Source organism: Sorex fumeus, unplaced genomic scaffold (assembly GCF_029834395.1).
Source record: "Sorex fumeus unplaced genomic scaffold, SorFum_2.1 ptg000011l, whole genome shotgun sequence".
Lineage (NCBI taxonomy): Eukaryota > Metazoa > Chordata > Mammalia > Eulipotyphla > Soricidae > Sorex > Sorex fumeus.
In genome coordinates this window covers 7251161-7267353 of record NW_026606068.1, presented here as the reverse complement: position 1 = coordinate 7267353, position 16193 = coordinate 7251161, and positions in this window count along the sequence as shown.

Genomic DNA, 16193 nt, shown 5'->3' with positions numbered 1-16193 from the left:
CGCCGCCATGACAGCGACGTCACGTGCCCTTCGACCCCGCGCCCGGGCACGCGGCCACGCCCCTCCTGGCTCTAGGCCGCGCCCCTCCCCGGTTCATAGCCACGCCTCTTTTCTGGCTCTAGGCCACGCCCCTCCCCGACTCGCGGCCTCTTCTCCCAGCTCTTGGTCGCGCCCCTCGCCGCCTTGTAGCCACGCCCCTCCCTGGCTCGCGGCCCCGCCCCTCCCAGGTTTGGTCACGCCCCTCCCCGCCTCGTAGCCACGCCTCTTTCCTGGATCTAGGCCACGCCCCTCCTCAATTCGCGGCCTCGTCTCCGAGCTCTAGGCCACGCCCCTCCCCGACTCGCGGCCTCTTCTCCCAGCTCTGGGTCACGCCCCTCCCCGCCTCGTAGCCACGCCCCCAACTCGTGGTCTCACCTTCTGGCTCTTGGTCTTGCCCCTCTCCGCCTTGTAACCACGCCCCTCCCTGGCTCGCGGCCCCGCCCCTCCCAGGTTTGGTCACGTCCCTCCCGGCTCTGGGCCACGCCCCTCCCCGCCTCGTAGCCACGCCTCTTTCCTGGCTCTAGGCCACGCCCCTGCCCAACTAGCGGCCTCTTCTCTCAGCTCTGGGTCACGCCCCGCCCCGCCTCGTAGCCACGCCCCTCTCCCCGCGTGTATCCACGCCTCCTCCCGACTGGCAGACCCGCCCCCGACTCGTAGCCGCGCCCCGCCCTGGCTCGCGGCCCCGCCCCTCCCAGGTTTGGTCACGCCCTTCCCCGGTTCATAGCCACGCCTCTTTCCTGGCTCTAGGCCACGCCCCTGCCCAACTCGCGGCCTCTTCGCCCAGCTCTGGGTCACGCCCCGCCCCGCCTCGTAGCCACGCCCCTCCCCGCTTGTATCCACGCCTCCTCCCGACGGGCAGCCCCGCCCCCGGCTCGTAGCCACGCCCCTCCCGGCTCGTAGCCACGCCCTTCCCCGGCTCGCGGTCTCGCCCCGCTGTCCCCGGAGGGCAGAGAAAGGTCTCGCGAGAAGAGGCCGGTGTCGCCGTGGTCCCGGGCGTCCAGGTGGCCGCCGTGCACCCGGGAGGGCCCCGCCCCCGCCCCGCCCAGCTCGGCCTCCTGGCGAGCTCGCCGAGTGCGGGGTTCCTGGCTGCCCCGCCGCCGTGGGGGTGCACGCGCTGGGGTGGGTGCACGTGCCCCGTTAGCCCCGTTAGCGCGGCCGCAGGTGCTCGGGTGCTCGGGTGCTCGGGTGCTCGGGTGCTCAGGTGCTCGGGTGCTCGGGTGCTCAGGTGCTCGGGTGCTCAGGTGCTGCAGGCCGACGGCTTCCTCCTCCCTCTGCTGCCGCGGCTCCGCGACCCACCTGAGCGGGACAGGGCCCTTGCCGGGCCCGGAGTGCGGTCTTCTGGGGTCTCCTGGCCGTGCTCGCGGTGCAGGCCGTGCACCCTGTTGTGCCGGGCACCCCCGAGCCAGGCCCTGCAGCCCAGGTGCAGGTGCAGGTGCAGGTGCAGGTGCAGGTGCTCTGCCGGGGCACCCAGTGGGGCTTTCCCTGGCCACAGTGTGAACCTGCTCGGACTCAGACCAATCTCTCCTCCTGGGCTCCTCTTCTCTGCTGCCCGGGCAGACTTTTCCTTCTGGACAACTTGCCATTCTTCAGAGTCCACTTGCCCAGCCCCCCCCCCCCCCCAAAACAAACAGCCCTCTTGTTTATGCGGACACTTGTCCCCCTTGGCAGCCAGGGACGCTGCTTCCTCTTTCCTTGGGCGAGCAGGTGAGCTGGGAGCCTCTCACTCTCTCCAGGGCAGCCGCTTCCTCGCTGCTCCCAGGTTCTTTCCTGCAGAGGCAGGGAGACCCTTCTGTTCTCCCCTCCCGCTTTCTCAGGACACCAGCTGCCACGTCACCTGGGCAGCCTGGGGAAAAGGTCTGGCTCATTCTGAGTGTGGACAGAGCGAGGACCGGAGGCCTGACCCTCGCTGACGTGTGTCCCTGCAAGTAGCACCCGAAGTCCTCTTGGTCCCTGGCTTTCTAGGTCAGGGGTAGCGCACGTGACTGTCCTTGGCTGTCTTTTCCCTAGGGTTTGTTTTCGTCTGGGCCACACCCTGGGGTGCTCAGGGCTTCCTCCTGGCTCTGCACTCAGGGATCACTCCTGGTCATACGGGGTGCTGGGGCTGGAACCAGGGTGAGGCGCCTGCGAGTCAAACGCCCTCTCTGCTGTCTGTCACTCCGGCCCCTGTCATTTCTCTCTTGGACAGACTAAATCCATCTAAATTCATCAGCTGCTTTGAATGCTGTGTCCCTGGGGTATGGCCTGGCCCTCAACACCCGTTAGGTATTCCTTTAAGCCACATCTGGTCCGTTTAACCAACCCGCCCTGGGTGGACCATGGGTTTCTCCTAATCTTTTGTGATGACAGCCTGTGCTTATATGATTAGCTGTGTACTTGTGATGTGCACAAATGCTTACATCCCCACCACTGGGATTTCTGGACCAAAGGAGATGTAAGATTGTAATTTTGATGTCTTGTGACGCTTACATGCTGATAAATTCCCTTCCTACGGGGCTGGAGCGATAGTACAGCGGGTATGGCATTTGCCTTGCATGCGGCCGACCGGGATTCGATCCCCAGCATCCATATGGTTCCCCAAACACAATCAGAAGTGATTCCTGAGTTCAGAGCCAGGAGTAACCCCTGAGCATCACTGAGTATGACTCAAAAAGTAAAAAAAAAAATCCAAAAATTCCCTTCCTAGGTGTTGTCCCATTTGGTATCCCTACTCCCTCAGACTAAATTTAGCTATCTATTATGAGGTAAGCTGGAGCAATAGCATAGTGGGCCGGGCGTTTGCCTTCAGCTCAGCCAACCTGGGTTCGATTCCTCTGCCCCTCTCAGAGAGCCCGGCAAGCTACCGAGAGTGTTCTGACCGCACGGCAAAGCCTGGCAAGCTACCCGTGACGTATTCTATATGCCAAAAATAGTAACAAGTCTCACAATGGAGACGTTACTGGTGCCAGCTCAAGCAAATCGATGAACAACGGGAGGACAGTGCTATAGTGCTACATTATGACATAAACCAGTTCTGCATAGTCTAGCCAAAAAAGATGTATTGTCAATTTCGTGGTGTTTATTTTCCTTTGGGTAAATAAAATGATAATTCTCTATAGTTTTAATAGGAATGTTTCTTACTAAGAGTGAAAGGGCCAGAGCAATAGTCAGCTAGTAGGGTGTTTGTTTACCTTGCCTGTGGCCAACCCAGGTTCGATTCCCAGCATCCCATATGGTCCACCGAGCACCATCAGGAGTAATTCCTGAGTGCAGAGCCAGGAGTAACCCCTGGGCATCACCAGATTTGGCCAAAAGAGCAAAATTAAAAGAAAAAAAAAGATGAAGACGACATTGATCCTTGACACTGCATATATATGGTCCTTGAGAATAACCAGGAGTGACCCCCGAGCACAGAGCCAGAAATCAGCCCTGAGCACTGAGCCAGGAGTGAGCCCTAAGCACAGAGCCAGGAGTAAGCCCTGAGCACAAAGCCAGGAGTCAGCCCTGAGCACTGCTTACTGTGCCCTGGCCCCTACCTCATAGACACACACACACACATACGCACGTGCACACACACACATGAGTGAAGACAAGCTTCTTGTCCTAGTGATTTTTTTTTTGATTTTTGGGTCACACCCTGCGATGCACAGGGGTTACTCCTGGTTCATGCACTCAGGAATTACCCTTGGTGGTACCCGGGGGACCATATGGGATGCTGGGAATCGAACCCGGGTCGGCTCTGTGCAAGGCAAACGCCCTACCCGCTGTGCTATCACTCCAGCCCCTTTGTCCTAGTGATTTTTGACATCAAGAGTTTGTCTAGGGAATAGGAGAGAGAGACTGACCCATCTTGGCCAGAGAAGCAGGTACCTGCGGGCACTGGGCACTGCCGACCGGGCAGCCTCTGCTGGTAGTTTCAGAACTGCTTTCACACTGGATGCACAGGAAAGCTTTCTCAGAATCAAACGTCACAAAGGCATGGATGCAGCCTTTTTCTTTCCTTTTCTCATGGTCTCTCCATCATTTCTTCAGGAGTCAGCATTTCCCCTTGGCCTTGAGAACTTCCTTCTCTCCGGAGTAAACTAGGAGCGTGCTTCCATTTGCCTCAGCTATTGTCCTGAAACCTCCACCAGCACCCGGTTCTGTCCTGAATGAAACCAGGCTCCCACACCCAGGGCGCCCAGAGCTCCGGCTCTGGCTGTGCCTGGGCTCTTCCCCCTCTGGGAGCTTTCCTGGCTGACCTTGTTTGTTTTCCCTTTTGACTTCTTGTTTTGTTTTTATCACATCTGGCTGTGCCCAGGGCTTCCTCCTGGACTCAGGGTTCACTCCTGGCGGTGGCCAACCCCTTAACTGCTCTACTAACCCCCAGGACGTTTTCCGTTTGACATTTTTTTTCAATCTCCAGATTAATTTTATTGAAGTAAATGGGGAGAGGATGGGGTCACTATCATTTTAATCTTCCTTAATAGCTGGATTGCACTTTCAAATGATTGATCTGCTTCACCAACAGAAAGTCTGATCTCAAATTTTGTTTTTCTGAAAATGGCTAATGACCGCATAGCAGAACGTCTCACCCTGCTTTGCAGACTCATCCCGAATTTTAAGTGTCAGGATGTTGAAAATTTTATATCCTCTCTTAACTGTTTATCGGATCACTTGGAAGTTAGAAATCATACTTGATGGGGAATAGAAATCAATGAAATGGAAGCATAAGCAAAAGAAAGCTTTGCTGGGGTATGGTGCCGCCAGCAGGTCAATCTGTACCTGTGAGGCGAGTGCATCAGTAGCCTGATGGCTCCTTCAGGCTTTAGATACCCCCAAATTGCTGCTGTGCCTTTGGACAGACCCCAAAATCTTGGGGGCAAAGTTTACCAAGAAAGTAAACGGCCAAAAGTTAGGTATGTGGGAGACACACCCACAACCCACCTCCGGTTCAACTATATAATTGAAGGTATGGCCTCTCTGGTCCCTGATCGAACTGCTTAACAGCCATGATCCCAGAGACTCAGAAACAAATCTCGGAACCCAGCGGCTTATGGTAGAAATATGTCTGGTCCCTGCAATGGGCTACCGGCGCCGGACCACCCAGGGGGGAAAGGGTGTTGTCCCTCCACCTGCTCCCCCTTGGCGGCTTGGTGGCTGCCATCTTCCAGAGGCCGTTGGACAGTCAGGTTTGGATCTGCAGTTATGAGACACAAGAGGCCTCATGGGATGGGGGTGGAGCTGGCCCTTTCTTCCCCACTCCAACGAGACCCCAAGTTGCTGCCCACGAATGGCGTGTTTGGCTCCTGATCAAGCTGCTTAACGGTCATAATCCCAGAGACTCAGAAACAAATCTCGGAACCCAGCGGCTTTTGGCAGAAATGCATCTAGTCCCCGCAGTAGGTTACTGTTGCCGGGCCACCCCAGGGGGAAAAGGGTGCTGTCCCTCAACCTGCTTCCCCTTGGTGGCTCAGTGGCCGCCTTCCTCCAGAGGTCATTGGACAGTCAGGGTTGGGCCCTCAGTGATGAGACATGCGGGGCCTCAGGGGATGAAGGTAGAGCCGGCCCTTTCCTTCCCATCCCAATGAGATCTCAAGTCACCACCCACAAACGGCCTCTCTGGCTCCTGATCAAGCTGCTTAATGGCCATGATCCAAGAGACCCAGGAACAAATCTCGGAACCCAGCAGGTTTGGGCAGAAATCCATCCAGTTTTAATTGTTAAAATTTCAGAATTCCAAAATCGCGTGGCCACTACTGCGGCTGCATGACATCATATGTTATTCATAACCAGCAATAGAAACAAATTGTCTACTGTTGCCTTTTCAGCAGATCTGAGTGTTGGGGTAAAATCCCAAGTAATAATGGTGGGTCTGGTGTCGAAATATTGAATGTAATCAAAGTAGAGAGAGAGAGAGTAATGTGGAAATCATCTGCCCCACAGGTAGAGGGAGGGTGTGGGATGGAGGGTAGACTGAGGATTTTGGTGGTGGAAAATGGGCACTGGTGAAGGGACAGGTGTTTCATTGTATGACCAAGACTTAAACCCGAAAGCTTTGAGAGGTGATTCAATAAATAAAATTATAAAAAGGGGGAAAAAAGTAAGGTGAAGTTCATGCCCAATTCAAATGGCTGAATAAATAGCAAGAAGAAGAAGAAGAAGAAGAAGAAGAAGAAGAAGAAGAAGAAGAAGAAGAAGAAGAAGAAGAAGAAGAAGAAGAAGAAGAAGAAGGAAGAGGAAGAGGAAGAGGAAGAAGAAGAAGAAGAAGAAGAAGAAGAAGAAGAAGAAGAAGAAGAAGAAGAAGAAGAAGAATTGATTTTCTTTATCCTGCATGATGCTGGGATCTGGGCATTACAGGGCTGGCAAGGGGAGCCCCGTCACTGTGTGCCATCCATGCCTCTCCTCAGCCTTCCGCAGAATGTCTCACCCTGCTTTGCAGACTCATCCCGAATTTTAAGTGTCAAGATGTTGAAAATTTTATATCCTCTCTTAACTGTTTATCAGATCACTTGGAAGTTAGAAATCATACTTGATGGGGAATAGAAACCAAATGAAATGGAAGCATAAGCAAAAGAAAGCTTTGCCGGGGTATGGTGCCGCCAGCAGGTCAATCTGTACCTGTGAGGCGAGTGCATCTGCAGCCTGATGGCTCCTTCAGGCTTCCAGGCTTCCAGATACCCCAAAATTGCTGCTGTGCCTTTGGCCAGATCCCAAAACCTTGGGCATGTGTGGGGGTGCCCTGTGCAGCTGCCGCCCGCCTCCCTCCCCTGGAATGTTCTCTCCGTGTTTACAAACTGCCACTCGTCCCGTGTTCCCTCTGATGACTCCAGGGAGCAAATGTGGGCCAAGGTTTTCCCTGCCCCGGTCAGTGGGTCATAAACACGGAGCCCGCTGCTCTCGCCCACGCCCGGCCAGAGGGCAGATCCGGTCCCCCTCCTCCTGTCTCCAGCGGGGTCACCGGAGGGGAGCCGGTTCAGGAGTGCTACCAGGAAGCGCAGGAGGGCGGAACCTCGGCGCTCAGTGGGGGGTGGTGGTGACGTCTGTGCCCACGTGTCCAGCCAGCAGCCAGGGCAGGGTCAGCAGCACGCAGCACGGTCATCCCAGGCCCTCCCCAGGGCCAGTGGGCGCCCCAGAGGGTAAAGGTCAGTGTTCCAGCCCCCTCCTCCCAGCCCTCCTGGTGTCCTCCTGGGCCACTGTCCCCAGGGACTCAGAGAGGACAGCGGAGTCACTGCCCCAAGAAAACCTGAGAGGCAGACGCTCCTGAGCCTGCGTCCCGGGCCCCACTCAGGGCCGAACTGAGGATGCCTTCCAGGGACACGGGCCCTCAAGGCCCCGAGAAACTTCCAGAGATCCCATGGCTGCTCAGACGGGCACATCTGTGCCAAGTCAACTGTGTTTGTCACGAGGGACATTTCCCTCCAGCGAGCCAGGCTCCGGGCACCACACTGCACCCACTTCCTGGACTGGCCTCTGTGGAGGTCCTTTGGCGAGGCTCCCAGCCCACGGCCTCCGCCAGCCAGCTGTGGCCCCCAGGAGGGGCCTCATGGGGACAGGAAACAGGCCTGGCAGGGAAATCCTGTTTGTCACAGCCCCCCACCCAGACACACACACAGGCCGAAATACAGACACACAGACACAGACATAACACAGACATATACACAGACACAGGCAGACAGACACACAAACACTCACAGACACAGACACACACAAAGACACACAAACACTCACAGACACAGACAAACACATACACAGAAACACAGACACACAGGAATACACAGACACACACACACAAACACACACAGACACAGACACACACAGATACACAGACACAGACACACAGATACACACAGACACAGACACACACAGACACACAGAGACACAGACATATACATAGACACAGGCAGACGGACACACAAACACTCACAGACACAGACAAACACATACACAGAAACACAGACACACAGGAATACACAGACACACACACACAAACACACACAGACACAGACACACACAGATACACAGACACAGACACACACAGATACACACAGACACAGACACACACAGACACGCACAGACACAGACATATACATAGACACAGGCAGACAGACACACAAACACAGACACAGACTGACACATACACAGACACACAGACACACAGAAATACACAAACACACACAGACACAGACACACACACAGACACAGACATACACGTAGTTACACTCACAGACACATGCACAGACACGCACACACAGATACACACACACAGGCACATGCACAGACACACGCATAGACACAGATACACACACAGACATACACATACACATGCAGGCACAGACACAGATACACACAGAAACACACACACACAGATATACACAGTCACGTGAGTATTTTCAAAAAATAAATTTCAAAGGGCCACGCCACTTCCCCTACACCAGGGAGGCCGACGGCGATGGGCAGGCAAAGGCGGGGGGACGGGGGCCAGACCGGCTGGTGCCAGCTGCAGTTTATCCCAGTCTCCTCTGTTCTCCTCCGACTCTCCGTCTGCTCCTGCCTCATTCTCGATCCCACTTCAATCTCTTTCTGGCTCCCCCAGCCCCCTCTTACAGTCCAGTGAAATCCCGAAGCATGAGGGGCTGGGGTCATGATTACATGTAGGTGTGGTCGTACAATCAATAGAGGTCAAGTCCTTCCCTCAGGGGAAGCTGCTTCTAGGACAGACTCTCATTCAGCAGGACGACCCTCCCGAGAGCTGACTCCCATGGGTGTGTTTCTCCTCTCCTTGTCCAACACACATATATCACTGTATCACTGTATCACTGCCGTCCCGTTGTTCATCGATTTGCTCAAGTGGGTGCCAGTAACGTCTCCATCCGTCCCAGTCCTGAGCTTTTAGCAGCCTCTCCTTACACGTCCTTCCCAATGCTGCCGTATTGAAGGCTCTTTCAGGGCCGCTATTCGGGTCTCCCAAAGAAGAAAGAAGAATCGAAAGAGCTATGCTTGGAATATCACGTTTCACTCAAATGAGAGAAAGAATCTGTAGTTCCCACATCCATCGACGATCAAGAATCAGGGACGCTGTCTCATTTGCCAAGGCATCAAAAATCAGATGGGCTGGACACGTAATGAGATTTAAAGACGACCACTGGACTAGAGCTGTTACTGACTGGATTCCACAGGATGTCAAAAGACCGCGTGGCCGCCCACCTACCAGATGGTCAGACTTCTTCATCAAGATCATGAACGATCGGTTTGAGGCTCTTCATGTTCCCAGAGCGAACAGACGCCATTGGGCTACACTAGCACGCGACAGGGACGAATGGAGACGTTCCTGGCGCCCGCTCGAGCAAATCGACGATTAACGGGAAGTCAAGTGATCAAGTGATCAGGGCCGGGGTAATGAGGCCCATTATTATTACTGTTTTGGGCATATCAACGAACAACAGGATGATCGTGATCATGATCGTGACCCAGTGATGCTCAGGGGTTACTCCTGTGTCTGCACTCAGGAATTACTCCTAGAGGTGCTTGGGGGACCAGATGAGATGCCGGGGATTGAACCTGGGTTAGCCACGTGTAAGGCAAACGCCCTCCCTGCTGTACTATCACTCCGGCCCCCAAAGCCAAAGGTCTTAAAGGTGTTCTCCACACTTATCTTTCCTTTGTCCTTTCTTGCCACTACATTGGAATTTATAGACTCTTTCTCTCTCTCTCTCTCTCTCTCTCTCTCTCTCTCTCTGTGTGTGTGTGTGTGTGTGTGTTTGGCTCACACCCAGCGATGCTCAGGGGTTACTCCTGGCTCTGTGCTCAGGCAGGGATCACTCTGGAGGTGCCAAACTGTGGAAAGGCCAGAGAGATTACATGGGGGTAAACACTTGCCTTGTGCAGGGTTAACTCCAGACCTCCCCGGCAGCACCTCCTAGAGTTCCCCACTCATTTCCAGGAGTCGCCCCCAAACAAACCAAAAAGACAGCAGAAATGAAAACATTCAGATATGTCTCATCTGCACCTTTTAAGGAGTGTTATCCAGCTCCTGTGCTGGGTTGCGGGGAGGGTCTGCATGATGCCCATGTCCCGGGACCCTGCACCCCGCAGAGCTGGACCAGACCCCCGAGAGGAGATGAGAGGCCAGCAGATGGCTTAGAGGAGAAAGCGGTGGCAGGTCACCTGAGAGACAAGTCTGTTCCCAGGGACCAGAGGGGAAGGGGCACCTTGGGGTGTGTTCAGCTGAGGTCATCAGTCACAATCACACAATCACAACCATCCTGTTATTCATCGATTGCCTCAAGCAGGTCCCAGTAACGTCTTCTTCGTCCTAGCCCTGAGATTTTTTTTTTAAAAAGTGCCATATTCAAGGGTCTTTCAGGGTTAGGAGAATGAGACCCATCATTGTTACTGGTATTTGGCATATTGGGGACGCCATGGGGAGTTTGCCACACTCTGCCGTGTGGGCAGGTTGCATTCGATAGCCTGCCAGTTTGTCCAAAGTAGGAATGAGATGATAAGATGTTGCGCGGCCACAAATGCAGCCGCGCGCTTCCGGGAGCTGAGTTTTATAGTCTCTGAGTCTTGGCCATTGATGGGATTACACGGCGCCAGGGGGCCAGTTGGTGGGTGTGACCCCCGCCTACTGGAATTTGGAGGATCTGGGTGGAGGATGCTCAGCCCCAATCCGAGTAGGCTTTGAGATCTCAGCCCCGGGACCCGCGTGCTGAGGTCATCAGTGAATTATAAATATCGTGAAAGGAACCCACGCCCCCTTCCACCCCGTCAGCCCTGATCCGCTCCTGCCTTCCCTCCTGAGGGCTGGGCCCGCAGGCCTGCGTGACCCTGGTCAGCGCGATGGAGAGGGACTCCATCCAGAAACACATATGAAGATGGGGCGAGAGCATTTGGCAGCGATCACAGAGAGGAAGGGGAGGGAGAGGAGGGGGCCGTGCAGAGTGAGTCTGTCAGGACTGGCACACACAGATAGAGGGCGTTGGAAGGAGAGGGGCTGTAGAGGTGGGCCCTGTCATGGGGGGGATTAAGTAAACACTGGGGGACTGATTGGGGCCCGAGAGCCGGCTGGCGGGGGAGCGGACAGTGTGCTGGAGGTTGGGACGTTCCGTGCGTGAGACTCTCATTGGCAGCATTGGGAATCCCAGCACCTCAGTCAAACCGGGGGCGTGGGGCGCGGTGCAGCATTAAGGAGCCAAGAGAAACAAAATCAGCAGGAGAAAGGATTCAGAGTCTTGCCCGCGGATTCAGTGCCTTGCACGCGGCCGACCCCGGTTCGATTCCCAGCATCCCATACGGTCCCCTGAGCACCGCCAGGAGTAACTCCTGAGTACAGAGCCAGGAGTGACCCCTGTGCACTGCCAGGTGTGACCCAAAAAGCCAAAAAAAAAGAGAAAAGGATTCAGAGTCGGCCAGAGAGAACATCCAGGGACTAAAGCACCAGCCTTGCACATGGCTGGCCCGGGTTCCCTGCACCTTGGAAGATCCCCCGAGCCCTACCAGGTGTGATCCCTGAGCACAGAGCCAGGAGGAAGCCCCGAGCACTGCTGGGTGTGGCCCCCCAAACGACAGAGAGAGAGAGAGAGAGAGAAAGAGAGAGAGAGAGGACCCCATGAGCCTCTGCCCTGCGGGGAGACGGTGGGGCCAGAGTTGAACACTGGACGGGAGAGTTCCTCTGGTCACTGCGGTCATGGGTCATGGAGACAGGCTTTGGCGCTGCTGCATGCGGGCCAGAGGCCTGAGACTCTGGGGGGCGGGGCTGGGGGCTTCCTGGTCACGTCCCCACCGAGACCGAGAGCTCAGGACGGGAGTCTCAGGCAGGGAGGGGGCTTCGCTCCAACACCCCTAACCCCCACTTTCAGGCACTGCCTCCTCTAGGGACTCTTGCCGCCCCACCCAGAGATGACATTTTGGTTTGGTTTGGTTTTGGGGGGGGGGTCACTCCCTGCAGTGCTCAGGGGTCACTCCCTGTAGTGCTCAAAGGCTACTTCTGGCTGTGTTTGGGGTCGCTCCCACATAGTGCTCAGGGAACCATGTGGTATGGGAGGGGGGTGTCAAATCTAGGTCTCCTACGTGCACCCACCCTAAGCCCTCAGGGGTTGCATTTGAGCAGCTCAGTTGGGAGAGTCCCCAGGGAGCCAGAGAATCTGTTCACCTGGAACCCCTCTGCTGCACAGAAACTACACATGAAGCACACTGAGGTGTGTGTGTGTGTGTGTGTGTGTGTGTGTGTGCTCATTTGAGACACTCAGAAACTAACTCTTTCTCTCAGAGACTCTCTTTGTCTCAGAGACTTTCTCTCAGAGACTCACTCTCAGACACTTTTGGAGACTAACTCTTTCTCTAGAGCTCTTTCAGAGACTCTTTCTCTCAGAGACTTTTTCTCTCAGAGGCTCTTCCTCCCAGAGACTAAACTCCCTCTGTTGCTCTTGCCTGCCCTGTGTCATCTCCACCTCACAGCTGATGTCTGAGACCCTATCGAGGCTGAATCTGTGTTTTCTTATTGTCTATAAGGCAGTGGGTACCGCCAGTCAAGCCCAGGCCTCAGACACTCGAGAGCCTCGCTGCCCCTTAGCCTCTTCCTTGGGCCTGAAAAGTGTTTCTGAATAAATGCCCAGAAAGAATATATCCCAGAGAGGCAAAAAGGTATAGTCGAAGTGACATCTGCAATTGTTTGTTCATTGCAGCACTCTTTACAATAGCCAGAATCTGGAAAAAACCTGAGTGCCCAAGAGCAGATGACTGGATAAAGAAACTTTGGTACATTTACACAATGGAGTACTATGTAGCTGTCAGAAAAGATGAAGTTATGAAATTTACATACAAGTGGTACAATATGGAAAGTATCATGTTAAAGCGAAATGAGTTAGAAAGAGAGGGATAGACATAGAAAGATTGCATTCGTCTGGGGAACATAAAGCAACAAAATGGGAGACTAACACCCAGGAATGGCTGAAATTAGTACCAGGAATTTTGCTCCATGACTTGGAGGCCAGCCACACATGCTAGGGGAAAGGGAGCTCAGATAAAGAGGGGAACACCAAATAAAGGGTGTTGGAGGATCCTCCCAGGATGGGAGAAGCATGCTGAAAGTAGACTATAGACCAAACATGATTGCCACTCAATGTTTCTTTTGCAAACCTCAGCAACCAAAAGGAGGGAGAGAACAAAAGGGAATGCCCTGCCACAGAGGCAGGGTGGGGTGGGGGGGCTGGGGGCTGGGAGGGATACTGGGACCCATGGTGGTGGAGGATGGGTACTTGATCCTTGTATAACTGAAACCCAAGCACAAAAATGTATAAGTCTATAACTGTACCTCATGGTGTTTCACTAATAAAAAATAAAATAATAAAATAAAAATAAATAAATAAATGCCCAGAAATGTTCTTGGCTCGATAGTCTGTTCTGATTTTCCAAAGGTCACAATCAGGGCTGGGAAGAGCCCCAGAGGGCCGAGGAGGCCCGGGCTCCACGCCCTGCACCTCCAGGAATGAAGCCCCAAATACTTCCAGGTGTAGTCACCCCCCCAAAAAAAAATTCATCATAAAACGTTCTGAAAAGTCACAGCCATGCCGACGAGAAGGAGGCTGTCGGTGCGTGAGCGAGTAGCGTCTTTTCAAACGCCGCAGCCGGAATTCCACAGTCCACGCTCATTCGTGCCCAGGGGAGTCAGTGGAGTGAGTCATGACTGGCATTTTGAAAAAACAAAACAAAACAAAACAAAACAAAACAAAATTTAGTAGGAGGGAGGGAAAAAAAAATCCCAGAGTACATTTAATGAGGATATTGCTTCATGAAATTTTTGTTTCCGTTTTGCACGCTGTGTGGTGATGTAAAAGGTGTTTCTTCACCCCGGACTGTGGTGGAGAAGCGTGAGGGGTGCCACTGTCTGTCCACACGCACGCCCTGCGCTCCAGTCATAACAAACCGCGCTGGGCCCAGCCCAGGCCGTTTCCGACTCCTGAGGACACGGCGCTTCCTGCTCCCGTTACCTGGGATGACCTGGCCGCCTCGCCCTCGAGGCCCCTGGCGACCTCTTCTGGTGCCCCGCCTGCCCCCTCTCTGAGGAGCGCCCAGGGCAGAGCTGAGAGGTGGGCAGGTGGCCGCCCCCTCCTCAGGGTCCCCTGAGGGTGGCCAGCCCCAGAGAAAACCCTCTGAGAGGAGCACTTGCATGGGAGGACACGCTGGACAGAGGTCCTGCCGCGGGGAGTGACAGAAGCACGGTGCCTTCAGGCGTGTGACCACCAGGGAGAGGCCGAGGAGAGCTTTGAAGGTCCCAGAGGAAACAGGGAGCAACGTGAACACGGGGAGATGGGAGACGACAGTCCCTCTCTGGCTCTTGGCTTGGTTCCCGGTGACCAGGATGAGTGGGCGTCCCCCCTCCAGGGGCCACAGATGCTCAGAAGGCCACAGGGCGCCTTTGCCTGAGGAGACCCAGCTCCACATGCAGTTACCAGCTGCGTCCCCCCACAGCCCCCGCCAAAAAATTCTTCTAGTATCTTTATGGGCTGGAGCGATAGCACAGCGGTAGGGCGTTCGCCTTACAAGCGGCCAACATGGCCGACCCGAGTTCGATTCCTCCGCCCCTCTCGGAGAGCCCGGCAAGCTACCGAGAGTATTCGATATGCCAGACACAGTAACAACAAAGTCTCCAATGGAGACGTTACTGGGCCCGCTCGAGCAAATCGATGATCAACGGGAGGGCCTTTACCTTTACCTTTTAGTATCTTTATAGGCAAGAAATAGAAGAAAGTCAGGATGCAAAGGTCCAAATATCCCAGGACTCCATAACGTATCCCAGGCATAATCACTGGGGGAGGGTGTGCGTGGGGGTCCCTTGATTAAAGGACTATTGTCTATAAAACTGAAAGGCCAACATCAAGAGTGGGTGTTTTTCTTTCTTTTTTTTTTTTTTTTTTTTTTTTTTTTTTGCTTTTTGGGTCACACCTGGCAATTCACAGCAGTTACTCCTGGATCTGCACTCAGGAGTTACTCCCAGCAGTGCTCAGGGGACCATATGGGATGCTGGGAATCAAACCCGGCTTGGCCCCGTGCAAGGCAAACGCCCTACCCGCTGTGCTATCACTCCAGACCCTCCTTTTTTTTTCTTTTTTGGATCACACCTGACGACACCCAGGGGTTACTCCTGGCTCTGCACTCAGGAATCACTCCTGGCGGTGCTCAGGGGACCATATGGGATGCTGGGAATCGAACCCGGGTCGGCCCTGTGCAAGGCAAACGCTCTACCCGCTGTGCTATCGCTCCAGCCCCCAAGAGTGGGTGTTTTTCGATTCTGATTTGTAGCACACCCGAGAGGCTGCCTGGTGAGGGACAGACGGAGTGGGCTGACTTGCAGTTTGGGGAGAAGCACCCTTGGGTCCTTGGGAAAGAGCCCAGACCTTGAGACAGATGGACGAATGAGCAGCTGACCGCCAGCAGATGGCCCAGCGTTATCCGGGCGGCAGGGTGGATGGTCGGGCCCGGCCCCCTCCCCTGCCCAGGTTCTCCAAACTCATCACCTCATTAAAATGGTCTTTATACCCACCTAATTGTCAGAATTTAAAGAGCTGCTTATTACAGGCCTGGTTTTCTGTAGCGACCTTGAAATAAATGCCCGATTATCTGAAGCCCTGAGTGAAATAATATACACTAATAACAGGCAGCCCCGTGAACCCTTCTAATAAGGCAGCTAATTGGAGCCAGCAACTGTGTTGCATGTCCTAACAAGAACACCCAGGAGGCCTCCAGCATCCTTTCAGCCCAGAGACTGGCCCGGGCTAACATTGCAGAAAGATTCCCAGCCAAAAATACATTCAGTCGTCCAGCAGGTTGGGCACTGGCCTTGCATGCCCAGCCCGGGTCCTATTTCCAGCACCCCAAAGGCAGGGCCAGGAATAAGCCCTGAGCACCACCAAGGGTGGCCCACAAACAAACTTAAAATACATGAATGCAGCTGGAGAGATAGTACAAGGGTTAAGACGCTTGTCTTGCATGTGGTCCATCAGGGCCTGCTCCCCAGTGCTGCCTACGGTCTTGAGTCCACCAGGAGTGCTCCCTGAGCACAGATCCAGGAGTAATCCCTGAGCACAGAGCTGGGAGTCAGCACCAAGCAGAGAGCTGGGAGTCAGTCCTGAGCACAGAGCCAGGAGTGAGCCCTGAGCACAGAGCTGGGAGTCAGCCCCAAGCAGAGAGCTGGGAGT